The sequence below is a fragment of the Lepisosteus oculatus genome, chromosome 21 (assembly GCF_040954835.1).
Source record: "Lepisosteus oculatus isolate fLepOcu1 chromosome 21, fLepOcu1.hap2, whole genome shotgun sequence".
NCBI lineage: Eukaryota > Metazoa > Chordata > Actinopteri > Semionotiformes > Lepisosteidae > Lepisosteus > Lepisosteus oculatus.
In genome coordinates, this window is record NC_090716.1 from 409640 (window position 1) to 414635 (window position 4996).

General features: G+C 56.3%; 1 long non-coding RNA gene across 1 annotated transcript; it reads right to left on the reverse strand.

The window, feature by feature from the left end:
• Nucleotides 1-244: 244 nt before the first annotated feature.
• Nucleotides 245-4879, reverse strand: LOC138224412 (uncharacterized). The gene is made up of 2 exons (XR_011182891.1): nucleotides 4677-4879; nucleotides 245-3047 (listed from the first exon to the last, which is right to left on the reverse strand). It is a non-coding gene; the product is annotated as an uncharacterized lncRNA (long non-coding RNA).
• Nucleotides 4880-4996: the final 117 nt, after the last annotated feature.

Sequence of the window (4996 nt, forward strand, 5' to 3'; positions counted from 1 at the left end):
ACCTCTGTCAGTACAGGAGAGAGGCTGCTCCTGCAGGCCAGTGTGAGCTCCGTTCTCTCAGGGACCACTAGGGGGAGCCCTGCTGCGGGATTCTGCTTTATGTAACTGTCATTCAAGAGCAAATTCTCAGTTTTAAATGTTTCACACTGCTGTGTTAGTAGTGATCACAACTGACACCTCAAGGATAAGCAGGAGCTAGTCAAAGTTCATAAATAGTTCAAGTAGGGAGCTGCGTCAGCATGGGTAGAACAAGGAAGGGTTTACTTTACTGAAACAATGAACACCTGAAGAAGGCTCCACAGCCAAAATGTTTCTTTGCTTTTCAGCAAAGTTCATAAATATCTAGACATCTGGCAAGAGTGCTTTTATGTTTCATATTCATGTTAATAGTGTAATGTTCATTGTTCAACAATGAAACAAACTTTAATGAACATCAACCTGGTTTGCTGTTCACTGCTAACATCTCTTAGTGCAATATTACAGTGTGCTTACATTGCAGTGCTGTATATCATTATATATAATTCAGCAGCTGAAGTCTAGACCTGGATAATTCACCAGCTGAAGTCTAGACCTGGCTTCCTTCATCTGAGCCAAGCCTGTTGTACACGCTGCCCTGGGTGACAGTGGTTTGTGTGTCTGCTGTTTGACTGGGGCTCAGGGCTCTGGGGTGCTGTAGCTCAGGGCTCAGGGCTCAGGCGTCTGGGGGCTCGGGGTTCTGGGGTTCCGTAGCTCTGAGGAGGTGGGACTCTGCTCACACTGAGCTCTAGATGTACTGCATGGCAACTGAACCTGAACTCCAGCTCTCTGGCTCTCGGAGTCAGTCAGCTCTGAGCAGCTCCGCTCTGCTTCTGGAGGTGGGTCGGCTTTCAAAGAGGCCTTATAGTGTTGCCCCACGACCTCACACAGCTCCAGCCAAGGGTTAAAGGTCACCGTCCCTCTGGGCTCATGGGCTCAGTAGATGGTCCGCTTCCGAGACCCACAGCTGGGCTCCCTGTGTCTGGCAGGGCTCAGGCTGAGGACTCGCATGCGTGCGGAGGGAGGGGTGGAAGTTCACAGCCCCTCTGGGGTGCCCAGTCCGGTCCGGGTGTGGGCAGAGGGAGGGCTCAGTCCTGCAGAGCTCACAGGAGCCTCCAGCCAGGGGTGAAAGGTCGCCGTCCCCCTGCAGTGAGACCCCCTGTTTCTGCAGGCCAGCTCTGTGTGTGAACTGCGCTGAGCCCTTCAAGCCTCAGCCTCCTGCTCTGTCCTGTTATCTTGCTGAGTGTGCTGTCTGCGCCGCATGGCCGACCACCTGCTTATCTCCGCGCCTCGGTCCTGTGTGGGTGTCTGTATCTCGGAGCCACACAGCCGCGCCCTCAGTAACGGCTCGCCGGGGAGATTAGGCCCTGACCGCGCCCGGGCAGGTCCGGGCCTGAGCCTGAGCCCAGCAGCCTCTGCTGCGTCACCGTGCCTGCAGACTGAGGACTGGGTCACAGCGCAGAGCTGCACAGGGCAGGTCCGGGCCTGAGCCCAGCAGCCTGCAGACTGAGGGCAGGTCCGGGCCTGAGCCTGAGCCCAGCAGCCTGCGCTGGGTCACCGCGCCTGCAGACTGAGGACTGGGTCACAGCGCAGAGCTGCACAGGGCAGGGCCTGCCCTGAGCCTGAGCCCAGCAGCCTCTGCTGCGTCACCGCGCCTGCAGACTGAGGACTGGGTCACAGCGCAGAGCTGCACAGGGCAGGGCCTGCCCTGAGCCTGAGCCCAGCAGCCTCTGCTGCGTCACTGCGCCTGCAGACTGAGGACTGGGTCACAGCGCAGAGCTGCACAGGGCAGGGCCTGCCCTGAGCCTGAGCCCAGCAGCCTCTGCTGCGTCACCGCGCCTGCAGACTGAGGACTGGGTCACAGCGCAGAGCTGCACAGGGCAGGGCCTGAGCCCAGCAGTGAAGTCACTAATGACTCATTAAATGGGCAAGTTCATTAAGAGCTGGAGTGGGTCAATATCGAGCAGGAAGACACCTGCTGTGTCACTTTGGCCAGTCCGGCCCCCAGTGGGCTGGGAGATGGTCAGCGGTCAGCCAGGGCAGGGGGCAGATCTTTGGGCCTGTTCTCCTCCCTACAGAGGCTGGACACAGCGGAGCAGTCTGTCCTGCGGCGCGAACGGGCCGTGGGTGAACTCCTCTGTCTGAGTTCAAGTTCCTTTGAGCGCCATTCGCATGAACAGGGCATGGGAGATCTTACAGTTTCTCTGTCCGAAAACAAAAGGGTAAACGGACGACATGCAGGAAGCTGTATACACAAACACTATTCCACAAAGAAAACTCACATAAAAAGAATGGCTTCTAAGTTACATGTGTTAAAAGACATTGTGCCGACGAAGCTGGGGTAAATATCGGTCTCCTGTGTGTATCCCCGGTCTGCACGTCCTTGGGAAGGAACTGTTCATAAACCTGTTCCTTCAGAAGTGACGCTCTCAGGCCTCGATACCGCAGGCCGTGTTGAGTGTCTCGCCAGGTGACCAGCCTGCTGCAGCCAGATTCTCCAGCGAAGGGAGTTCTGTTCCCGTCATGCGCTCAGCTGTGCTCATCCCTCTGTTACAGTGATGCAGTGAGTGCTACCAGCCCAGCGCCCGGCCATGACGCTGCAGTTCTTACAGGAGTGTCTCCCGCCGGGGACTCGTGTCTCAGGAGCTCCGAGAGCATCACGCAGGCTGCAAGTGACAGCCTTCCCACGGGTCACCGTCCCTCAGCGACCTCACTGGGGTCAAGCTCAAAAACAAAACCGCGCTTGAGCACAGCGCGAACCCGCCGGCCACGGAGGGAGACTTCCGGATCGCGAGTCTGCGGTTCGGAATTACAGGCGCGCGCACTCCGCTGAGTCACGCACCAGGAATGACACGCGACGGCGCGCACTTCCTCGAGCCGCTGACGTCAATCCCCCTGCACGCACGCGGCCGCTCGGGCGCGGACGGGGGGTTCGGCCGAGTCGCCGCGGGTCGCTGTTCGTCCTGCTGTGTCCAGAGCTCCGGGACAGCACGGGACAGGACCCTGTGATGAGCGCGGCGGTCCGGTCCAGTCTGGAGAGAGCCAGCCAGGAAGCACACAAGGTGCCTCACGGGGAAAGTTAGGAAACAGCAGAATTTTCCCTGACAAGAAATCTGTGACTTTCCGGATTCCAGACTTGCACAAGTACAGGGTTAGACAGTGTTGAGCCAGTCCTGTTTGTATTGTGTACAGTCCTCAGGCTGGACAGTGGTGTAACAGTGCAGTACAGTCCTCAGGCTGGACAGTGGTGTAACAGTGAGGTACAGTCCTCAGGCTGGACAGTGTTATAACAGTGCAGTACAGTCCTCAGGCTGGACAGTGGTGTAACAGTGAGGTACAGTCCTCAGGCTGGACAGTGTTATAACAGTGCAGTACAGTCCTCAGGCTGGACAGTGGTTTAACAGTGAGGTACAGTCCTCAGGCTGGACAGTGGTTTAACAGTGCAGTACAGTCCTCAGACTGGACAGTGGTTTAACAGTGAGGTACAGTCCTCAGGCTGGACAGTGGTGTAACAGTGCAGTACAGTCCTCAGGCTGGACAGTGTTATAACAGTGCAGTACAGTCCTCAGACTGGACAGTGGTTTAACAGTGAGGTACAGTCCTCAGGCTGGACAGTGGTTTAACAGTGAGGTACAGTCCTCAGGCTGGACAGTGGTGTAACAGTGCAGTACAGTCCTCAGGCTGGACAGTGGTTTAACAGTGCAGTACAGTCCTCAGGCTGGACAGTGTTATAACAGTGCAGTACAGTCCTCAGGCTGGACAGTGGTTTAACAGTGCAGTACAGTCCTCAGGCTGGACAGTGGTTTAACAGTGAGGTACAGTCCTCAGACTGGACAGTGTTATAACAGTGCAGTACAGTCCTCAGACTGGACACTGTTATAACAGTGCAGTACAGTCCTCAGGCTGGACAGTGGTTTAACAGTGAGGTACAGTCCTCAGGCTGGACAGTGTTATAACAGTGCAGTACAGTCCTCAGGCTGGACAGTGGTTTAACAGTGCAGTACAGTCCTCAGGCTGGACAGTGGTTTAACAGTGAGGTACAGTCCTCAGGCTGGACAGTGTTATAACAGTGCAGTACAGTCCTCAGACTGGACAGTGTTATAACAGTGCAGTACAGTCCTCAGGCTGGACAGTGGTTTAACAGTGCAGTACAGTCCTCAGGCTGGACAGTGGTTTAACAGTGCAGTACAGTCCTCAGGCTGGACAGTGTTATAACAGTGCAGTACAGTCCTCAGACTGGACAGTGTTATAACAGTGCAGTACAGTCCTCAGACTGGACAGTGTTATAACAGTGCAGTACAGTCCTCAGGCTGGACAGTGGTGTAACAGTGAGGTACAGTCCTCAGGCTGGACAGTGTTATAACAGTGCAGTACAGTCCTCAGACTGGACAGTGGTTTAACAGTGCAGTACAGTCCTCAGGCTGGACAGTGGTGTCAGTGGACAGTGGTGTAACAGCGCAGTACAGAAAGGACTGGCTCAGCACTGTGTAACCCTGCGCTTTAGTCAAGTCTGGAATCTGGAAAGTCCGATTTCTTGTCAGGGAGAATTCCCCTGTGAGGCCGCTGGTGTGTTTCCTGCCTGGGACTCTGCTGGTTGACTCCAGACGGGACCGGCCCACAGCGCTCTGACATTCTGGGATGACTCACAAAGGAATGCCCACCTGTCCCAGGATGCACTGGTGCGCCCCGCTGTGCTCCCCGGAGAGGAGTCTGTGACCACAGGGAGACTGCAGGACACTGCTGCTGTCCTCCGCAGACCCAGAGACACTGCCTTCCCTAGCGCGCCGATTAGAGCAGACCCGTCCTGTACCCACTACTCTCCCTGTCCAGCGGGCAGTATGGCACAGCTCATCCGAGGGGCGGGGCAAACAAAGCTGCACCGCCCTCCTGTGTGATTGGCTGCTGCAGCTGCCCCCGCCCCCGGGAGGCTTTGTGACGTCAGGGGTATATAAGAGGGGCTCTGCGGGCAGAGCCGTTAGTC